The following is a 24997-nucleotide window of genomic DNA, read 5'->3' as shown; positions in this document are numbered from 1 at the left end:
TATCCCAATGATCGTATTGTACTAGAGTTGACTAGTAGTATTCGAAGAAGATATCCAGAATAGAGTTATCCCAATAAATATTCCCTGATAATGGAATATGAGGACTTATAACATAATTGTGTCACTTAATTGACACGAGCAATGATGGGTGAACTGGAGTCTGAGATATGGAAATCTCTGTAACCTCCTCGTATCGTGACGATCTTCTCCTAAGATTTCCTTGTTTACCCTAAGAGGCAGGTAGAATTAAGATTTATATCCCATTTAAGGCCGTATTATTATGAACTCTCCAAGACGGCTGGTACCATCACTGGATGAATCGAACCCTGATTTACTAAGTTTTAAGATAGAGGATTCATATAGCCTAACTCGATATCCTGATATTTGATTCGGTTAAGTAAGAAAGACGGTTCATTTGCTTATACATTTGATTACCGCAACCCTAATTAGGCAACAATTAAGAAATTCTATCAGTTGCCCAGGATCGTCGATTTGTTCGACTAACTGAAGGGATTAGCTATTTCCTTAAAATTAGCTTTAAGCAGTGGTTCAAATAACCACCTCACCTTATGATAAGATTTTCGATAAAAGTGGATATAAATGTCAAGGCTGCTCCTTGGGAGACCTTGTATAGATAAGATATTAAACATCTATTGCTAGACAGAAAATTGGTAAGTCCAATTATCAGGATCTAAAAGTTGCCTTGGAAACAACGAATAAGATCGAGCAAATCCATAGCCATCTATAAGTTGCCAGTATTCGGCAGAGAATCAAGGATTCAGGTAAATAGCAAACCTCCTAAGTTCTTGTTAAGAAATAAGGTTCAACAATAGATATCACCCTGGAAAGGTGTGCCAATCTGTTAATTGTCAGGCTAGGTAAGCTCTGAATATATAAAATCATTCGAAGGAATCGAATGCATCTTAGATCATATAACTTATGAGCTAAAACCTATTTAAGGAGCTTGGTGGAGCTCGCGATGTATTGCACCCTAGGGATTAAGGGATATGTTTCGCCAATAAGTCAAGAAGCACTATCACATAACGGTTGGAAGACTTGTGATATAATGATCAACCCGTATCGAATGCAGATTCAAGGCGCAGAGATTTTCACTTCGAAGTAGGTGATAAAGTGTTACTTAAGGTATCGCCCTAGAAAGGGGTGATGCGATTTGGTAAGAAAGGCAAGCTAAGCCCGAGATACATAGGACCTTTCGAGATTGTCGAACGTGTCGGGTTAGTCGCTTATAAGTTAAACCTGCCTGAAGAGCTTAGCGCTATTCATAATGTGTACCACATCTGTAATTTGAAGAAGTGTTTCGCGGACGAATCACTGGTTATACCGCATACAGATATACACATAGACGAGAGTTTGAAGTTCGTGGAAAAACCTTTGTCGATTGAGGATCGACAGGTGAAGAAGCTTCGAAGGAAGCATGTGCCTATTGTTAAGGTCAAATGGGATGCCCGTAGAGGTCCCGAATACACGTGGGAAGTGGAACCCACGATGAAAGAGAAATATCCTCATTTGTTTCAGTAAATCTCGAGGTTGAGATTTCTTTTAAGGGGGTGAGGATGTAACACCTCGAAAATTTACGTCCAATGATGTATTGACACGTGTCATAGACTTTGTATATGCAAAAACAAACTTTAGAGGGACTAAAGTTGACAAACGGTGGAAACTATGGAACGTAAGGGTTCAAAGTGTTAACAATGGATAAATAGACTCTATAATAACCCTACATAATGTTTATAACCTTAAACGGATGGATCATGGATCATACGAAGCGGAAATTGCACAAAAGTGAGGAATTACAAACTATAGGGGCTAAAAGTGTCAACATGTTGAATTTATACCTCTGAGTGAACTTTTGGCAGACCCGAAGCTTTGTGATGCTAAAATATACTCACTAGAATATGTGGTAAAAATTTCATGAAGTTTCGTTATCGTATGAGAAAGTTATGGCCAAAACCGTACTTGAGGGGTTAAAAGCGTCAACGTCGAATTTCATGGCTTTTCGGGTGAGCGCAAAGTTATCCGAGGACATTACCATGTTGGTAAATGTCCCAAGGTACTTAAAAACCAGATTTGAGGGTTTTCGAGTCAAAATAAATAGCCGAAACCTCACGCGCAAAGACAGGGACCAAAGCTGCCATTTTTAATCCAAGTTTGGCAGCCCAGGTGCAGCTTTTTGCGAATCAGGGGCTGTTTAGTCCATTTTTTTTGTGGGAAACAGTTGGGATCACCTCCTAAATGCACCAATGGATGGACATGCAAGTATAGGCACCTGTAGACTCCTTACAACATCTGATTTCCTTTATAAATCAGCTCATTTCTCCATTTTTTTGAGGCACTTGTGATTGTAAACAAGAACACCCAACTATCAAAACTTCACAAGGCTTTTCCAGGAGCAATCTGATCGTCAAGGCAGCCTCCTAGTGTTATCTAAGCTTCATTAGGACCTTTGTAAGCCTTCATATCACTCTCTAATCCGTTCTAGCATAGATTATTAGTTAAGAGTCAAACCGTTGTTCATAAAGTTTGACTTTTCGATTAAACGAAATTGGCTCTGTCATTTCTCAAATTGAAACCACTTATAAGTTGGTATTTATGTGGGGAACAAACCCTCAAAAGGGTATTCTCTGATTCCCACTCTAAGCATGCTATTTGTCGAGTCAAAGATGTTCTTAAAAAGTCAACAGAAATCGTTTTTGCGAAATATAGCATAAATGGTAATGTAGATGACATGCAATCAGTTTGATCATCAAAAATAACTTATAATGAATATAAGAATGTGTTTTATCATAATCAACTCGACAATCTTTAGTATAAACTCGGATCGGAACCGAAAGTCTTATAAAACGACTTTTTCGTAGACTATCGATTCGGATCCGTGCATGCATGTTTGAGATCTGTATTAGAGTGTATTTTTGACCATTTTTATTTATGTATAACTTTCTGGAATTTTTACATCTTGAGTCTATGCTTAACCGATTCATATGCGTGTTTCCGATTATGCTTAAAAGTTGACTATTTTGCCCTTTTTGATATAAAACGTGATTTTTGGAAAAGTAAAAGAGTAGAAATCTTTATTATTAATTTATAAACTTGCACCGAAAATTTGAGATCAGTTGGTGGTCCAGATTTTGAGTTATGGCCGATAGCGTAAAACTATATCTTTATGTTAAATAAACGGCGCATTTAGCGTATAACCTATTTCAGGCCACTTTTCGATATAAAACATTTTACCCACTGATGTTATATAATATTCTGGGATTTTTGAAGATTTTTATTTAATTTTTGGCTGATCGGATCATACGTCGCTAAGTCGATTCGGTTAATGCAGGTTTTGACCGTTTAAGCCATAAAATGAGTTTTATACATTCTTTTGACCCCAAACCTTTTTCTACTGATTTTATTTGTTAAATAAATTATTTTGGGCATTCTGGAAATATAAAAACCTCAGCTTTCTTTTAAAAACCCGGAAACGGCTCTAAATCGCATTTTTAGCGTTTTTAGCGCATTGTAAGCATTATACTCATATTAAACATATAAGACTCATACCTACTGATGTATTTAGCATATTTTCATATAATAACAGTAAGTATAAGATTTTGAACTCAGATTTCCAGTTTTGTCGTTTTTAGCCCTTGTGAAATTACTAAAATACCCCTACGGTGCATAGTTTGATTTTAAATGATAAGTTTTGTCTACGGGTCATACCCTACTGTTATAATATGGCAAATTAAGTATATTTACTGTATAAATCAGACCTGTAACTCAGATTACCAAATTGACTCTTTCATAATCTTTTAAATGACCAAAATGCCCTTATGAGGCGTAAATTGAGTTTAAATATATTCGGGGCATAATAGGACATAACTTGCTGATATTATATCATATTTAAAGCATATTATCTCAGGGAACTTGCATATGACTCTTTTGGTTACCCGTAACGCCCTTTTTGCGTTCGGTTCGGTTTACGTAACTAGTTTGCGTAAATTGACCGAAATGGGTCAAACGTTATCATTTTTATCTCAAAATCCAGAATGTATTTAGTATACCCACATTATACAAGTATTCAAACTTGTCGGGTCTAAATCACATTCTATCCGGTCTTTCGCTTAATCATGCGTCTTAACCGTATATTTCTTTAAGACTAACCGGTCTAAGCTTAGGCTTAATTAAAGACCCGTTAGCAGTCTAATTGGTTATTTATACCATCGTTCCAGACTAGAGCTTTCCGGTAAATTGTACCTACGCTTACTTAGGAATACGGCTGAGTTATTATTCTTGCTATTTAAGACAGGAGCTAGCTCAGGTAAATACTTTTAACTTATTTTCCCTTATGCGGGCTTGGGATACGGTATTATAAAAATACCGCTTGGTCGGGTGTAGAAACCGTATAATCGGAGATGATTAAATTGCATAATCCCGTTTTAATCTGTATTGATTGATAACAAATAACATTGGGGGTTAATGACCGTGTCCTGGATATCCTTGGCTCATTTTAAAAAGTGAATGGCCACGGCGTAAGCACAAGGTGTAGGCAAAACACCTCCTGTTGCATATGTATAACGTATACTCACTCGTAAGGGTATCTTCTTGTGAGATTATATTTGTGGTGTGTCGATTAATCTTGTCCGGCTTGTATTGTATAATCACCGGCCCTAAATGTTGGACAACCATGTAAATCAGATACAAGATTTTTATTAATAAAATTGTCCCAAGTATAAAGATTAATCTTGCCTCTGTGCATTTTAATCAATGTGTCAAGATATTTTGTGCCGTTTGCACTCGAATCACTTTTCAAACTCTTTTTCCAAACTGAGTCAGTTAATTGTATTTACCAGTGTAAACTGACGTATTTTCCAAAAGGTTGAGTGGCAGGTACTATGCGTAATTGGCTGGGAGCTCGGGGCGTCACTAGGGAATCTTGCAAGTTCTAGATGCCTAAAGCCTATTGAACAGTTTTCTTTTATTGATCCGCCTGTGGATCCTTTACCTTCCGTTGTAATACTTTGACATTACTTATATTCGGAATGTAATATATTTATCTTTTGCTTCCGCTGTGCATTTATATATTGTGTTGTTTGTCTATGATGATGCCAACTACGTCACTATACTCCCCACCGGGCCCACCGGTGACACGTGGAAAATTGGGGTGTGACACTTGGCGATCACCTATGATCAAAACCAACTTAAAAGTTAGCTTTGATAGTCAAATATTAAGTTCAAACAAGTACAGGGGTTAAAAGGACAAAATTTAAAAATTTTCCAGAGTTAGGGGCGTCGTGTGACGCCAAGGGCCTAGGCGTCACGCCTAGCCCTTGTTTTCACAGACTATTGCCTTCAGCTGTTGCTGTACATTCCCAGCTCAACCCGATTTCACTGAAACGGCCATAACTTCTTCGTTATTGATCCGTTTTACCCGATTCTTTTTCCTACGCGTCCGTAATTTAATTATCCATCATATGGAGTTAAAATCCAACATCCAACATAAATAAATTTTGAGACTTTCAAGCCTTCGACTCGTTACCTTTTTATCAAATTTTACCCGTTTATGCATTTTATCAAACAAACATATTTGTTTGATTCCTACATCACCTACACTTCTTCAAATAAATGTTATATACCATATTAGGTTCTAATTACAGGTTTATTACACAATTTAAACCCATTTTCGCTCGTATGCTTATTTTGACCCGTTAAGGGTATTTAAGCACTTTCGAGCCTAAAATAGCTTTTGATTGCTTCTAGCATTCCATTACCACATTTCTTATCCTATAATCTCCCACCCCAACTGTATTTAAGGTAGGTTTAATATGGTGATCAATATAAACCAAAATTTACCTCTCGAATCATTATTTTACGGCAAAAACTCAAATAGTGCCATTTAGCTAGTATAATACCTCTTTCAGCTCTTATACTTATTCTAAGTATTTACCTAGTCATAAAACTCGTTTCCAAACAACCTTTAAGGGTCGTTTGTTCCATTTAGCCTACAAGGGCGTTTTGGTCGATTTTAGTCCTTTTATGACGAAGGACTCTCTCTCAAATTATTCGACCAAAATAACACTTTTAACTACAACATAATTATGCGTACCTGGCCCGGATCAACAAGTAGACCCGATTTATACCTCGTTTTCATTATCACACCATCAATGGTGACGCAATTATCCGATTTGCTAATCGGTCCTGTTAACATAAGACTTGACAACCACATTAGTCGATATTGTCAAATGATGTTATCATCACCATTCGACCCGTTTGGACTATATGCCCAACATTATCTATTTAATCAAAACATCGTTTTTGATTTCCAATTCATTCATCCATCCCATCCCGGATTTTATAACCATACCCTTTTTCTTTTACACTCTTTTCTTACAAATTCAACCCATTCCGGCTTACGCCATGGGTATCCTTTTAACCTTGATTTACATTAGTCGACACTTGACAAATTTCCATATTTCCAATATTATCGTTATCACGTTTACAACGTATCGAATAAACGGGTATTCTACATAAGTGTGTAAATTACACTTACCTCGCATCCACGCCACGTTTTTCTTTCCGTACTTGCTCCGTTTGACCCGCTCCCTCCTCCAAGCTTTCATCTAGCTTGTTACGCGTCAAACTATTATCAATCATTTACAAGGCGGTTAAATTAGTCATAAAAATCACGACTATTCCACCTCACTTATTTCCTATGCCGAAGCTACTATTCGACTTCATGATTAGTTAACTTAACTTATCTAAAGTTAACTACTTTCAATCGCATGGTTTACGATATTAAGTCTAAATCAACATAGTATTTAGAACTCTTATCACTTCATATCACGCGTAATTGCCATATCATTCGAATACGCGTTTTCACTCTAAATTTCAACACTTTAGTTCTCATTTAGGCATTTTAACAAACACCTAATGTGCATAATTTTACATATTTACTAACTAGTTCATAACTAGTTGTTTTCACCGAGATTTACATCAAAATCAAACCTCTATGTCTAGTGTTCATGAACTACATCAAGAACTTATATCATAACAATCAATATTCCTGAATTTAACATCCTAATTCAAGTGTTCATCACAATGACATAAAAACCCACTTAGCATATAAATGGGTGATAATCAATTTCACAATTTTTCATCATTAATTCGTCAAATCCTTACTAGGGTTTGTTCCTAGACATGGATTTATCCTTATTTTACTCTCACATCAAACATGCAAGCAATAATTTCGTTTATCATAAATTCATCAAGAATTTCAACTTCACTAAACATAAAAATTTAACATACCTTGTGATCCCCTAAGCTTGGTGATCACGAATTTGTGTTAATCCATACGATTTGGCTCTAAATTGCCTTTCAATTTGTTGAATCTTGATGAACTAGGGTTGCACCCTTTCTTTTCTTGCTCCTGGGCGATTACACGCACACACACACACACACACACACTCTCAGTGTGTGTGTTGTGTGTTATTACTTGTTTTAATAAATATTAGTTTCCCACTTGACAACTTCAGTCCCTCATGTTTTTATTTTGATCATTTGAATCTATAGTTCACTATTTATAACTTAGTCACATATTACTAACTAGGTCAATTATTCCTAGTTAAATTTAATGGGTTCGGGAAGTCATAACCCGTTTTATTTTTAAGTCCCGTTAACTCGGGCCTTTCCTAAATTTATTTCCTCAAAAAGTCTTCGTACAACCATTATTTAATATTAGGTTTAATTATTTAAATCCTAATATTAACCGAGTAAGTTTTACCACTATCGGTACTTTACCCGTCTTTTAGTGTTAACGTGGTTTGATTACCAAACCCATTTTCGGGGTGTTACACAAATTGACGGTTATTATATCTTGATTACAGTTAAAATAAATTTAAAAAAGGTCATTATGGCATTTGCTTTCAAATCAAGTCAGTAGTTACTGATAATATCATTAATTTTGAAATTCAAAATATGCAAAATGGTAATTTAAAATTTTCGTTCTCTCCTTTTTTTTTCCTAATTTGCATATCATTTCTAATATTTAATTAGTTTAATAAAGCAACGTATAAATATATACACTACTTACCTTTGAAAATTGAATCTGAAATTTATGACGTCCAACAACAGTGTCAAACTACAACAGTGGTTCAGCATCAACTTTAGTTATTCTATTGTTTATTTGTTTATGTTAACAGTGTTTATATGTAACAGTGTTTTCCGCATCAATGTTTTAAAGACTATTAGGTTGTTAGATGTCATCACCTCAGTGTTTTATATGTAAGCATTTTTATGGCATCAATGTTTATATGTAACACTGTTTACGACTGTTGTTTATATGTAACACTATTTATCACATTTGATTGTTCATGTATTCCACTGCTGAAATACAACCTCTGTTTCTTCAATCTCCATGTTGACGACTGACTGACCGAACATCAGGGTTTCGAAAAATGCTTGGTATCCACTGATTCAAAAAAATAGCCACTGTTCACTTTTACATTGTTGACATTCACTGGTATTGACCATCAGCGGTTTCCCTAAAAAATAGTCAGTGCTCACATTTTTATTATTGATGTTGTTAATTTGTGATACATTGAAATTATCAAATGAAAACTAGAATTACAATCAAATTACCATTTTACCTAATCTTTACATTCCAATTACATAAGAGTTCCACCAACATTATTTTTATGATAAAATTTAAAGTTAAATTAAAAAATAAAAAAAATTCTTGATGACTATTTGTTTCAAATCAAATCATTAATTAATGTTGATTTCTTGAGCTTTGGACATTTGATTAAGCAAATTTTGAATTTCAAATTGACGGTTATTATATCTTGATTAAAGTTAAAATAAAATTTAAAAAAGTCATTATGGCATTTGCTTTCAAATCAAGTCAGTAGTTACTGACAATATCAGTAACTTTGAAATTCAAAATATTCAAAATGGTAATTTCAAATTTTCGTTCTCTCTTTTTTTTTTCCTAATTTGCATATCATTTCCAATATTTAATTACTTTAATAAAGCAGCATGTAAGAATATGCACTACTTTTCCTTTTGAAATTAAATCTGAAATTTATGACGTCCAACAACAGTGTCAAACTACAACAGTGGTTCAGCATCAACTTTAGTTATTCTATGTTTGTTTATTTGTTTATGTTAACAGTGTTTATATGTAACAGTGTTTTCCCCATGAATGTTTTACATACTGTTAGGTTGTTAGTTGTCATCACGTCAGTGTTTTATATGTAACCATTTTTATGGCAACAGTGTTTATATGTAACAGTGTTTAGGAACAGTTGTTTTTATCACATCACTTCAGTGGTTTCATCTGTACTAATAATTAAACAGCTGTTTCATCTTTATTTTAATAAAATAAAATTTCTAAGCATTTAGATGTTAACAGTGTTTAAGTGTTTATTTTTAGTTAAGCAAAATGTGAATTTCAAATAAAATTCCTATACACTTGGATGTTAATGACTATTTGTTGCAAATCAAATCAGTAATTAATGCTAATTTCTTGAGCTTTGCACATTTGAGTTAAGCAAAATGTGAATTTCAAATTCACGGTTATTATTTCTTAATTAAATTTAAAATAAAATATAGAAAAGAAATTATGACAATTGCTTTGAAATCAAGTCAGTAATTTTGAATTTTGAAATTCTAAATATACAAAATGGTAATTTAAAATTGACGTTCTTTCTCTTTTTTTGCCTACTTTGCATATCATTTCTAATATTTTATTACTTTAATAAACCAGCATATAAATATATACTCTCCTTACATTTGAAATTACATTTGCCACTGCATTCAGTTAAAATTTTTATTGGATAATCGGTAAGCTTGAATTCCAACCTTGATATTTTTTTAAGAACATCCATGCTTATTGTACTATCATATTACGTTTAACAATACTTATATTTTGCATATTCTTTTTTTTTTTATTGTACAGTCTTAAAATGGAGGTTGCAAAGGTTAGCATGCTTAACGATCTTAATACATTCTCAAACAACTATTCGATTAGAGTGAAGATTATTAGCATTTCGAAGAAGATGAATAATAACAAAAATGAAATATATCGTCTTGATGTGATCTTCATGGATGAGATGGTACGGTATATAGTTGTCTTATAAGTTTTTTGGACATATGAATATCCAAATGAATATAACACCTTTTTTATTTAATCCGATGTTTTATATTCTTAGGGAACTATGATTCAAGCCAGCTGTTTGCATAAGATGTTAGGAAAATTCAAGGAATTTCTTCACTTGGATGAATGTCTTCTTATCACCAAACCTTCTCTTGCTACTAATAAGTCCTCTGCTAAGTATACCAAGAGAAATGACAAAATATCACTGTATTTTGTCTGACTATTATTTTTTTCCACACAATACATGTAGCGTCTTCCTGCTGAAGTTGCGAGATGAGCATGTCTTTCTCTTGATCTTCATCCTTTGAAAGTTCAAAACATGGTTGGAGTTGTGGAGGTTTATGATGTTAAGTTGGAGTTAAATGAATTGAAGCCACGTTATGCGTTGGACGGTTGGCGAAAGTTTATGACTGACAATAACTTGAGGTTTGGTGATATGTTGCATTTCACATACGTGCCTTCGCAACAGAAGATAGTATTAAATCAAGTTACATCAGTTTAACAAACACATTTTAAGTCTGTTCTGTTAGTAGATACTAATTATGAACTTTTTGATGGTGATGTAGGTTTTTTTGTTAAATTATTAACTTGATGATTTGTTGCTATGTATGGCTAAGATGATAAAACACTGTTATTAGCACTTTATGTTTTAAATTTGGCCAATTAGATTATGTGTTAAATTATAGTCCTTTAAGTCATTGTTCCATTTTCTTGAATTCTATCTAATTTTTTAAAGAACTTGAATAACAAATAGTGGTTTCAACATCTGTTTTCCTTTTGGTCAATAGTTAATGGAAACCCATGCTAGGTTCAACAGTGTTTTGAAGAGGAAAACTGTGTTAGAAGACAGTAGATCTTAACAAGTTAAAGATCTGTTAAGGCTTAAACAGATGTTTGGCATTTAACAAAAGTTTGGCCTTTTATATCAGATGTTTGGACTTAAACAGTTGTTTGACCTTAAACACATGTTTGACCTTAAACAGATGTTTTGCCTTAAACAGATGTTCTTCTTCTATATCAGATATTTGGACTTAAACAGATGTTTGACCTTAAACAGATGTTTGGCCATAAACAGATGTTTGGCCTTAAACCAAACATCTGTTTAAGCTCCACATCTGTTTAACTATTTGCCAATATGTTATTGACTTTTGGTTAACATCTGTTTCAAATTTGGTCAACACCTTATTTTGTAAAAGAGGTACAAAAACAAAGATTTTTTTCAAAATTCCAAATCACCCTATCATGTAAGTGCATTGATGTAAAAGTGGAAATGATATTATTCATATGGTCCTGTTGTGCTTTTGTTTGTCCTCTAATATGAGTTCATGATCTAATCCGGTGATTTGAAGACATTGATGTTCAATCGAATGAGATGGTTGATTTAATGTGGTTGTATTAAAAACAAATAGTAATTAAATAATATAAATAACTTTCCCGAGCCCGGGAAGCAATCCCAGGTAAAAACCTAGTAATTGTATATATCAGGATCTTACTAGAACTTTAGGGAAAATAAGATTTGTGAGAACCAATGTGGATCACTCATTTTTCTAAACTTTTTCTTTTTTGTGAAACACTCTTTTACAACTTTTTTTATTAAATTGTACACGTGTGTATATAAGTATTTAAAATTGAAAATAATTATCATATATATATATAAGGGTTATCTTGAGAATGCTAAATATTGCGATAACCGTGAGAACGAATAAAAAAAACAATCAAAACCGGATTTTTTTTAATACAAACCTCATTGTAATAAAAATACAACACCAAAAAAGAATTTACAACATCAAATAATTCATTTCTCCTCTCAAAATCACTCTTACAAGATTTTATACACATGTGTAAATATGGTTATATTTACACATGTGTAAATGGCAAACTTACACATGTGTAAATTTTCTTTATTTACGAATTCACGAAAATTTAAACGTGTAAATTTAATTTCTGACTTTGTATTCAAATAATAATGATACGTGCAAAAAGAAATTTTGAATTTGAATTGTTTTTTACCAAGTTCTCATGGTTTTTTCATTCGTTCTCATGGTTCTCGCGATATTTAGCGTTCTCATTTAAACCCTACCCTATATATATATATAGGGTAGGGTTTAAATGAGAACACTTAATATCGCTATATATATATATAGAGTGGGGATCCTACGGAAAGTGTGTTTTTCCTAAAAAGTGTAAAAAGTCATAAAACACAATAATTTCAGGCATAAAACACACCTAAAACTCACAAATAATAGAATGAATATTACTAAAACACCATATTCAAACTCTAATAGTCCATAAAAACTTCAAACACACCATCATAGAACTATGAATATAAAACACACAATGCTAAACAACATAAAACACAATAATATTTGTCATTCCATAATCAGAGCCTTAACATCTAAAACACAACACAAAACCCACATACATGATGTTTTAGTAATCTTCATCATATTATTTGTGGGTTTTTGATGTGTTTTATGGTTGACATTATGGTGTTTCATTACTTTTTACACTTTTTAGGAAATTTGGACTTTCTGGCCAACTCCTAGCCTATATATATATATATATATATATATATATATAGGTAGAGGATCTTGTAAAAAGTGCTCAAAGTGTGAGAAGTGTATTATAACACTATATATAATACTATATAACACCATATAAACACCGTATAACAATATGTAACACCATATAATACCATATAACACTTTGTAACACTATATATCATTATATAACAAATATAACACTTTAGGTTGTCTGATAGCATGTCTATGATAGATGTATAGTGTTATATTTGTTATATAATGATATATAGCGTTACATAGTATTATATGGTGTTACATATTGTTGTACGGTGTTTATATGGTGTTATATAGTATTATATATAGTGTTATAATACACTTCTCACACTTCTCACGCTTTAGGCCCTTTTTACATTATCTTTACCCTATATATATATATAGGGGAGGGTTATCTTGAGAACGCTAAATATTGCGAGAACCGTGAGAACGAATGAAAAAACCAATCAAAACCAATTTTTTTAATACAAACCTCATTGTAATTAAGATATAACATCAAAACAAGAATTTATAACATCAAATAATTCATTTCTTCTTTCAAAATCACTTTTTTAGAATTTGTACACATGTGTAAATATAACAGATTTACACATGTGTAAATGGCAAACTTACACATGTGTAAATTTTCTTTATTTACGAATTCACGTAAATTTAAACGTGTAAATTAAATTTCTAACATTGTATTCGAATAATAATGCTAAGTGTAGAAAAAAATTTTAAATTTGAATTGTTTTTACCAAGTTCTCATTGTTTTTTCATTTGTTCTCACGGTTCTCACAATATTTAGCGTTCTCATTTAAACCCTTCCCTATATATATATATATATATATATATATATATATATATATATATATATATAGTGGAGAGTTCAAATGAGAATAAATTTTTTGTAAGAAGAAAAAACAAGAAGTTTCAACCAATAAGAATGTTTCATTTTACTTCATTTAATATTTGCATTTAATTTTAATGTAAGGGTATATTTGTAAACTTACATAGATCATTAATTTAGTCTTCTCTTTAATAACTAACTAAATTAAATTTGTAACCTATTTTCAAATATATATATTTTTTCAAAACACAGTTTTTGATCCAAAATCTTTATTTCTTTGAATTTCATAATGAAACTTCGCAGAATTGTGCGAAAATCAATTCCGAACATAATGATGTTTTCAATTTTGAATTCCGTCCGTGAATTGACCTTCAATTTGATGTTTTTTCGATGTTTTACGTTAAAACTCCCTACACATCCAAAATTCATGAGCGTGGGTGATTCAACCAACTGTTAGATCGATTGAATCAGTACTGTAGCTCTTATACCACTTGATAGTCCAGGAAACGTCGAGTTTGACGGAGCTTTGGTCCCAAGATAACCGATTCGGTGATAAGAAATGAGTAGAAGTAGATAACGACACCGAACAAGTCAATTTAATGTGGTTTCTATTAATGTATAAAAGTTACATACCCGCGAAACCACTTGGACAGCATCTCCCCTCTGGGAACTAAAAGCTTGTCCAATACAAGACCTAAAGCCCATATATATAGGCATTGCAGCTTCGTACGAACCCACATAGGGTCCCTTTGTACGAAGCGCCTTGGTCTTGTGCATCAGTTACGAACCTACTCATTTGTCCGTTCGTACGAAGGGATTCCCTTCATACGAAGGAGCTTATACATCAAAAAACCTTTGATTCATAACAAATTTCATTCTATTCTATACATTATTCAATACATGGTCTATGTAGCCTATTTGCAGTGGCAGGCATACAAAATATGCACCAATAAGGGTTTTTGAGTTTTATAACGTGTGTAATTTCATCTCGTACGCATCGTACGTGAAAGAATATTGTACGTTAACCCACCCCTATATATATGGTTAGGATCGTGTGAGAAACACTAGGCTAATTGAGAAACTTGAGAAGTAATCTAGACCACACATTGTCCCTAAGCAAAATGCAAAAAAAGGAAAAAATCACAGTCTTTTCTATCAGGTTTTTTAGGGATATAACACATTTGTATATTATCAATCTTTTAACTATACATATATGTATATACGTGTTTAAAATTGAAAAACAAGTATCGTACATCTATGTTTGAGGGGAATGATTTAGTTTTAGCTTTAGCGTTTAGCATTAGTATTTAGGGTTTAGCATTAGTATTTAGTGTTTAGTTTTAGTGTTTAACATTAGTATTTAGGGTTTAGCATTAGGATTTACGGTTTAGTTTTTAGGTTTTAGCATAGAGTTTAGTCTTATAGGGCTTAGGGTTTAAAGTTTTTTGTAAGCGTTTGATGAGCCGTTCCAATGCCACTAGAATGAGCTTAATCGGAGTTCGTTTGGCCCGGTTTCTTAGACTTCTTAAGTTAAGGATATATATTTTAACATAATATACACATGTATAGTTTAACATTGATTATATACATATGTGTATAATCAAAACTAACAGTATACATATATGTATATATATGAAAAAAAACCTCTTAAAAATGTGCAATTAGAAATAAAAAAATATTTTTTTAGCTTGAGAGGAAATCCGAAAATGTGTGATTCATAATATTTCTCAAGTTTCTCAAATAATGTGCATTTCTCTTAGGATCCTTACACATTGAAACATAAGTATTGTACATTTATGTTTGATAATGTACACATACGTACAATTTAAAAATTGACAACACACACACACACACATATATATATAGAAGGTTGTCTTGAGAACGCTAAATATTGCGAGAACCGAATGATAAAACCAACCAAAGTCATTTTTAATACAAACCTTATTATAATTGAAATACAACGTTAAAAAGAGAATTTACTCTTCAAATAATCCATCTCCTCTCTCAAAATTACTCCTAATAAATTTTTACATGAGTAAATGGTGACATTTGTGCCTTTACGACCATTGTACAATTCCAAGCATTTTCAAATCTAATGAAATCTTGTATTTCGTATCCGGGATTGTACGATTACATGTGACAATTACACATTTCAATTCTTATACGATTTCGAACTCTCGAGAAGCTTTTCTGGAAGTTTTACGTAAACGTAATCAGTTTAATGCAACGTACACTCCGAAATAGTGACATAAGCAAAACATACTCTAAATATCCTTTACATAACTTAGAAATAAGTATTAAAAGGGTTCGGTATGTAAAAAACAAGTTTATACGATCACAGGGACTATTTACGTCAAACTACGAAAGTCTGCCAATTCTCGTAGTGATGTACACTCCGGAACAAGAACATAAGTTAAACATACCCTAAATACCCTTAATATAACTTAGAAATGAGTTTCGGAAGGGTTTGGTATGTCAAAATCAAGTTTATTCGATCACATGGGCGAAAAGCGTCAAAACTGCGAAAAAGTATGCCAATTCGCGCATATTCTGCATTCAGACCATATACGTACATCCAAAAATTTTTGTAATCAGTAAAATATTATATTTTAGTGATGAGAATGCAAAAATGTCCTTCCTTGCGTAATTTGGATCATTTTCGCGTCTGTTCGAATGTTCGTCGTAATTAAGCGCAAAACACGACCGTACGACCGAACGAACCAACATACGCAATTAAATGCATCAAAAAACAAGTTTACATGCTGCAGGGACCTGTTTTGCCAATTTGTGAAACTTCTGTTCTGAAATGGCTGGCGGGGCGTGACCCACTGGGACTCCTGGATCGCGGGGTGCGAGAGACATCAAAGACAGAAACTTTTTTTTTTCAAATCAGCTTGCGGCCTTTGTTTTTATTCTTAGTTTTCTCAAACTTGTGGGCTTCTTGTGTGATCACCAAGACTTCAATTCCTGGCCAAACACTTGTAATGATCCTACACTTGCTTGGGCAATACACGAAACACTTGGCATCATCTTGTGGTTGCAAGAACACTATAAATACCCACCTCCATTTCACTTCCAACTTGCTCATTCATTCTTTTCTTCTCACACTGCTCTACTTGGAGGCTACCACATTGTTGGAGGCTTCCTAACTGAGTTTTCTTCATCCTAGAACACAAGTGAGTGTTCTGACTAGTCTTATTTATTTATTTTTAGCTATTTCAAGCTAAAAGTCAAACAGTGTTTGACTTTTGGCTTTGACCATGAATTGGTCAAGTCAAAGTTCAATTGAACTTTGCAACGTGATCGTAATCACGATGGTTGTAATCCCTAGCGATTATATCTACTGATTACCACGTTGACTAGTCGAAGTGACGAGTCAAAGTTTCGATCAAAATGCATGATTATGTGCATTTTACGACGAACTATTTTCGGGTATCAAAACAGTTTATTTTGATACAAATCAGTTTTCCAACCAAGTTAAACATGTTTTGACATGTTTAAATCATCACTTCTAGTTTAGTACTTATTTAGGGTCGTAAGTCGAGCGGTTTGACCACCGCTTTGACTTTCAAATCCGAACCGTTTGGTCGATCATTAGGATCCAACCAAACACATATTTGTGACCATAGTTGTATAGGGTATAACCCCTCAGGTTATACCTTATGGTCACTTCATTTGGTTAGTTGTATGATAGGTTGTTTAGATGCCCTTAGAAAATGACCAAAATGCCCTTTTCATGCATAAATCCGATTTAAGCATATGTGACCAAGCTTTTCATGCATAAAGAACGACCAAAAGTTTTCATAATTAAAACACGGACGATTGACGATTGGTTTATAACACGGACGATTGACGATTTGTTTATAACACGGACAATTAAACAATGGTTTATAACACGGACGATTGACGATTTGTTTTATAACACGGACGATTGAACAATTGATTTATAACAAGGAGGAATGGTTTTTGAACGATGTCATGCAATGATTTCACTTAAAGATATAGACCATACGAAGTTTTCTTTCAAGACGATTTACTACTTGGTTTTACAAAGACAATTGTTTTCAATCAAGATTCATGGTTACCATTTTTTGTTTTACTTATATCAGCTTGTAAAACTGATAAAACATATCTATACAACCTAATAAAAGCCTTAATTATGGGACACATGTCACCCTCCTAGGGCTTCTAAAGCTCATTTTCCCGCCAAAATTGTCATTCTCCTCATTTCCCTTGAAATAACCCGACACGGGATCCATTAACTCATTCAGGTCCTCAATTTTCGGTCCATATTTAAACCAATAAACCGATGAACTCTTCTTCTCTCATACTCTTTGTGATTTTAGGGTTTTTTTTCCTTTCTTTCGTTCGATTCTTCCCCAAATCTTCCGGGTAAGATTCCAAATATCTAATCGTCGCCTTGAAATCTTCAACAATAAGGTTAGATTACGATTTCTTTCTGTTAATCATGTTTATTTTCTATATTATTCGAAAACCATTCAAGTTTGATTTTGATTGTTTTTGTATTTGTATTCGTTCATATCTAGGGTTCTGCATCTTGGATTCGTTCTAACCTAGGGTTTCTCGATCTTCGATTGATTTTCTTTTCTGATACTTAAATGTCATCGACACCAAGGTACGAATCCATTATTTTTCTATTATTCAGATTTTGATGTTGATATTATAGATTTTCTTTTATATTATGTGGAAAATCGAAAGATCTGAACATATGGTATTTAGGGTTTTGTATCATTCAAATCATTTTAGTTGATGTTTTGTTTATATTTTTTTTACTATATCTGATTATTGTCATTTTTTAAAATTTTCTTTGTTTGGATATTTTTTCGTTTATTATGCCTTACTCCAACGATTATATGCTTGAAGAGGCTGATTGATTTGAAGAAGCATATATCAGTTTCTCTTACCATCTTCTCTTTTATCGAATGTTGTTGAATGACATGATTCATCTTGATACGATGTCAATCTTCCATTTCTGCCGGTGCAATCATCAATTCGGCCAAGTTGTGTAGTGGTATGAGGCTGGCCAGATGTACGGCTTGGTAACCAGTTGGGCTTTGGACGACTTATGTAGTTATTTGGTTACATATTCTTTCATTGTTAGTTTTTGTTTTGATTTAGTGTTTTCGTATAAATAGCTTATCAAAAGGGTTTGATGAGATTATTATTTAGATTACATATGCTTTGATTCTGCTTAGTTTTTGTTGCACTTAAGGTGTTTTTATTATAAATCAAGAACCTACCTTCAATTAATTTTTATAACAGAACAAAAAGAACTTCACAGTAGAAGAAGACTTCATTCAGAGATTCTAAGGTAATTGGATTTTGATTTGTGTTGAATTTTGGTTTGATTTAACAAAACATTCCACATAGGGTGTAAATATTGATGGATTTCACTGTGGGGTTTTGATTTGATCCACAGATTGAAGACGATGAACATGTTATGTTTATGGACATAAGGTGTTTGATGAAAATCTTTGCCGCATAAGCCTCCCAAGGTTTGTTTTTTTGTTTTCAATTTATTTAATATGAATCTTTTGGGTAATAAGGCTCTAACCCGTAGTTTTATATCATTTCTTGACATGTTGGAATCTACTACTCAATTGCAGCAAATTGAATGCAAGGTAAATAAAAAAATTTATTATCCGCAACGTTTAAAGATTAGTTCCCTTTGGAAATTTTCAAGATTCACCAACCTCCAATTGCTCATTGGTGTCTTGCTTTTAATTTAATGTTAATATAGATGTGGATGTATGTTTTGAGAAAATAACTTATATCCAAGTTTTCTATAAGATTACTTGAGGTTTCTCTGATTTCTTCTTTAAAAAGTAACTTTATTTATTGTTTTCTAACCTAGATCCTTTTTGCATTTATAATTTTTATGTACCATTAGTGTAATTGTTGGCATCTCTAAAACAATTTTCATCTTCTATGCTTTTAAAATGGCAAACTAAAGGCTGAGCAGGCACGTCAGAAACATAAAGCGGGCCTGATGCGTCGTTTGCATACATTTAATATATTTTATTATATTCTCATCATTGTATAAAGCATCATGATTATTAAATTTTTTATAACATTATGTGTTTTTTCTTATAATTCCATTGTTGTCTAGCAGTTAGAACCAAGTCATGGTATAGAGTCAGGTTCAGATCGAAAAACAAAGCCGACAACAAATAGGCCTTTAATGAAGCTACTCTAGGTTTTAGGTGATGAATCATAATTTAATCAAAGCATAAGATGGTTCGTATCTTACGTATTTTTGTTGCTCTATGGTAGAGTACAATTAAATTGATTAAATGCTTACACAAGTATGAAAAGTTTCACATTAATAACCTCATTATCAAGTCTGATGCATTATTTTTGTTGTTTACGCAAAAATGGTGCTTGATGAGGTGGGATCTGGAGTGTTCGGCATCACAAGAAACAACGGGTCGATTGACGGGAAGACAACTATAACCAACTATAACTCTTACGACTCTCCTATATTTTTTGTCGAAGTGATTACGCGAACAATTCTGCTTCTTCTGTTTTTTTTCAAGTGTCAGGATTTAGAAGAAGGATGTAAACATAGAAATTCGAACTGATTACGTTTCGTATCAGATGATACAATAAAATCTTAATCAGTTCAATTGTTCATTTAGATTAACTTTTTTAGATATCATTATAAGTTTGTCTTTCACTGGAGTTGATATAGTGTTTTGAGGTACAAATTCAACCAATTTATACGTTACATCGTCAAAATCACTCATGTTTTCCAACTCATTTGATGCTCATTTTCGGCAATGTGACAGGTGGCTATATGAAGAATGACTTTTTTGTTTCACAATCGTTCTTTTCAATCAACATTGGTAATATGATTCAGGTATAAATCTAACCCTTTTGATGTTACATGATTACGATGGTGGAGCTACAGGTTTACATTTGCTTGGAGGGTGGGTTTTTCCATGGCACACGAAACGAGCATCATCTATGGTAATACAAGAGTTGATTTGTTTTCCTTTAGCAAATTTTCTTCTCATGATGCAAATTAGAGATTGATTTAGATACTTTTAGCGATGAAATATTGCTCAAGTTGAGGAAGATTCTAGATGATTTTTTGGTGGATAAACAAAAAAGAACGGTTAAACCGAAAAGTTATGAAGTCGAGGTACGATTTTCTCGCCAATAAAATGAATATTTGAACGTACACGCGGTTTTTGGTGAGTGTTTTGATTATTATGTGTTATTGCAGATTCATAATGAGTCGGGGATTATTAACTCTACCGTGCAAGCAGTCAAAGGTTGTATTTATGGTCAAAGATGTACAAGTTTCACAGATGTTATGTTTTTAAAAAGCCATTTGGTGGACGGTTTCTAATTTTTTGTTTGTTTGAGTTAATGATGTGAGTGAAGAGGATGTAGATATTGGTGAAATGACTTGCCTGTAACAAGCGTCCCACCAATAGAGATAAAGAAAGATACAACTGCTAGAAACAGTAAATGCAGTAGTTCAAGTAGCTCCAGTAGCGATTAGTTATGTTACATATCATATGATGATGGGTTTGTGTCGAAAAGATGTGCTAAAGCAAGGGGTCTCATGAAGAAGATAATGATGTGAGTATACCTTGATGACGAACTAAGCTACATTAGTTTGAGAATGAATACAAACATGTGTACTTTTGACCTATTTACTTATATATAAATGGGTCTGGTGAAACGGGGATGTTCTTTTCATCTATCGAAATTTGTTATGATTATAATAAACATATAATATTCTTTGTCAATATCTAAAAAAACATATTATTTTGTCAAAGCCCTGAAGTTCGCGGGAATTAGCACTAGTTGCAATATCAAACACTTTTTGATTTCAAGATCTATACTCGTCGACTTTCGAAGTTGGACGAGGTATTGCAATATGAATTCAAAGCCATGGATTTGACATACAAAACCTATGTACTTGCCGACATTTTTATTCTGACTGTTTTTCACATATGTTTCAGGTTCTATTATGTGACGATTGTTGATTGCTTGCTTCACATAGGATGGACGCGAGCCTGAGTGACTTTAAAACTTGAAAGACAATTGTTTATCTTTATTTGGTTTGTATCAAAACAATGAGTCTATTAACGAAATAAAATGAAACTTCAAATACCATGTGTTGTGAAACAATGATTCTGTGACATGACTCCCCGACGTTTCCGCCGCGCTTTGTTGTATTACGCGGTCGGAGTGTTATATAAATGACAAACTTACACATTATGTTTTTATTTATGAATACATGTAAATTTAAATGCGTAAATCTAATATTTAATATTGTATTCGAATAATAATGATAAATGTAGAAAAAATGAAATTGAATTTTCTTTACCAAATTCTCGCAGTTTTTACATTCGTTCTCACGCTTCTCGCAATAATTAGCATTCTCAATATACCTTCCCCTATACATATAGTGCATGAGGTTCAATGGGGAACCTAAAAAAGTAGGGAACCCAGAATCTATGCATTTAACATGCTAAATATATTATAAAAATTTTAATTTAACATGTAAAAACTAATTTTATTTTAAAGAAATTTCATTGCTTTTGCATATAAAGATACGTAGAAGCCAGTCTAATAAAAAACATTTTTAAAAATTCTCTTTACAAGTTTTTCTAACTGTTTTTAAGCATTTTTTTAGCTTTTGAATTTTTTTTTATTAAAAAGGATTTATACATGCATTTATATGCAAAATTTCTAATCTTAAATTGATTTGTTTATGATATATGTTTAGCATGTTAAATTGATTTGTGAGAGTCATTGTGAATTGTTGTGAGTGGATGAGAGAGAAAAAAGTTATTGTTTATCAGTAAATTTGGAGAAGATACTGTTTACCTCTATATTTTTTTTAATATATTTTTTTAAAATAATTGTGAGTGGGGGAGAAAGAAAATTTAATGATAAAAGTATAAAAAATATCATTTATTTAAAAAGAAGAAAGAAAAGGTAATATTTTTTAATGTAATTACTATGTTAGAACCCATGTTGGATAAATGAAATTTAAATGATTAGTAATAAACTTTGTTACCTATATACTTGTGCTATGTTTTGTAGAAGATATTCTTTTGTAATACTTATGCTATGTTTTGTAGAAGATATTTTTGTGATAAGTAAAAGAGTAAACTCCAAAAATAGTTCATGAGGGTTTGTCATTTTTGGCACTTTAGTTTAAAATTTTAATCTTTTGAATCTGGATCCATATAGTTTTAAATTATTGTCCATTTCATTCAAAAGCAAAATTTGGTCAGATTTTTTAGTTAATATCCAACTTTTTTGTCTTTTTCCTTCTTTTAATGAAGGGTAAAATAGTCGGATGTTTTTAATTTGTTTTAATAAAACCTTAAAAGACCATTTTGCCCTTTATTAAAAGGGAGGAAAAAGACAAAAAACTAGATGTTAACTAAAAAATCTAACCAGATTTTGATTTTGGATGAAGATAGCAACAAAATTGAAATCACAAGGATCCGGGTTTAAAAGGTTTAAATTTTGGACTAATGTGGCAAAAGTGACCAAATCTCAAGGACTATTTTGGCAGTTTACTCTAGGTAAAACTATTCCCCAATTTTCCATTCTTTTCTTTGAACAGCAAAGAACAACTTGCCAACCACCCATGACATCGGGCGTTGTGGCCAAGGTTGACTACTCGACCGTCGCCAGCCCTTAGACTCTCCCAGATGCACGGAAACCCGACCTCCACCCACTCAAAGCACGACAGTAGAATAATCGGCAAAATTACGAGAACAACAACTAGCTCTTTTACCTATGGCCCTAAAAGGGGACATTGTGCAAGGATAAATAAGTTTTATATATACATACCTAACTCGCGGATAAATCTTCCAAATCAGAATCACCGCATAAAAAACCACATGCAAGACAATGACAAAATTGAATAAACAAGATATATATAAGGGAAGTATCCACTAAAAAGTGGATTTTGCTAAGTAGCCTAACAAGGATTTTGATAATGACAAGTGGTATTCCTTATAAGTAGGAATGAATGATATTTTGGTCCTTGTAAGTACGAGTGTGAAAATGACATGTGCCACCACTTTTATTTTCTAAAAAATACAACAAAAAAATCCAGTACAAAAAATCTAGCAAAAAATCCAGTACAAAAAAATATAGCACAAAAAATCTAATACATAAAACATAGCCCAAAAAATCTAGTACAAAAAATATAGTACAAAAAAATTCAGCACAAAAAAATCTAATAAAAAAATCTAGCACAAAAAAATCAGAAAAAAAAATTGAGACAAAAAAATTGAGCACAAAGATGTAGTACAAAAATCTAGCACAAAAATGCTATACAACATAGAAATGCAACACATTTTTGTGGGTTTTTTTAGTCGTCATATTTTATATAGCAACACGGTACTCAATATAAAAATAAAAATACACTTGATTTTATGGTGAAATTTTATGAAAAAAATAATGTCGTATAAAAAAAGTTATGAACGTTTAAAAAATGAGGGTGAAATATACATGTGTTTTACATGTGGAGAGAGAAAGTCAATAAAAAAGATTTTCCTAATATACCCTTACACTCCTTTTTTTTCAAACATTTTTATCTTAACAATTGATTTGAAAAATGAATGGTTAATATTCCTTCTCATCCTACTTAGGCAAAATAATTTTTTTATTTGATTATACCCCTATATATATAGGTGAAAGATAAAATAAAAACCCACTTGAGTTGAGAAATCTCAAGAAAACCGTATGTAACATTTATATTTTTTTTTCTAAAAAAACAGGGAATGTAATATAAATGTACTTGAACGTTTTTATAAAAAAAATGTAAAAAACACCTACTTTTTTTTAAATGTTCAAAATTTGTATTTTACATTTTTTGGACATATATATTGTTAGGGGAGGATTTTCTAACAATTAGTGATCCTTACTTATTATCCTGACAAGTGATCCTTACTTCTGTGACAGATAGTGATCCTCAGAAGAGCTTCAGGATCAGGATCATGGATCACCTTAAGGATCCTCATACTAACGATTGGTTGTTTGTATTTCGTATTATTTTGCAGGAGTATTGAGCTTGACTTGGTCTTGGCAACGTTACTATGGAATATTCCCCGGGTATCTCGCACTAATTTGAACGAAAATGGACGTTGTGGAGAACGTGGGAGAATGGCATGAAAGTCGGGCAGTTAGTTAGCTTAGTTTAGCTTTCATATTTAAAGGGGTGACGAGCTAAAATTAGAACACTTAGCCATTTTTTGCTTACACACACTCTCGTACAGTTGCAGTCACAAAGCTCTCAGCAAACACTTAGCATTTCTCACACTTTTACACGTTTAAGCATAGTGATCCTTGTACTTAGCTCGTCACTATCCGAAGGGTAAACTTTAATTAATTTATTTGAGCTTGGTGATCGGTAGTTTCCATCACCCGAAGTTT

This window comes from Helianthus annuus, chromosome 13, assembly GCF_002127325.2.
Source record: "Helianthus annuus cultivar XRQ/B chromosome 13, HanXRQr2.0-SUNRISE, whole genome shotgun sequence".
Classification (NCBI taxonomy): domain Eukaryota; kingdom Viridiplantae; phylum Streptophyta; class Magnoliopsida; order Asterales; family Asteraceae; genus Helianthus; species Helianthus annuus.
The sequence above is the reverse complement of the archived record's forward strand: the minus strand, read 5'-3'. Positions refer to the sequence as shown.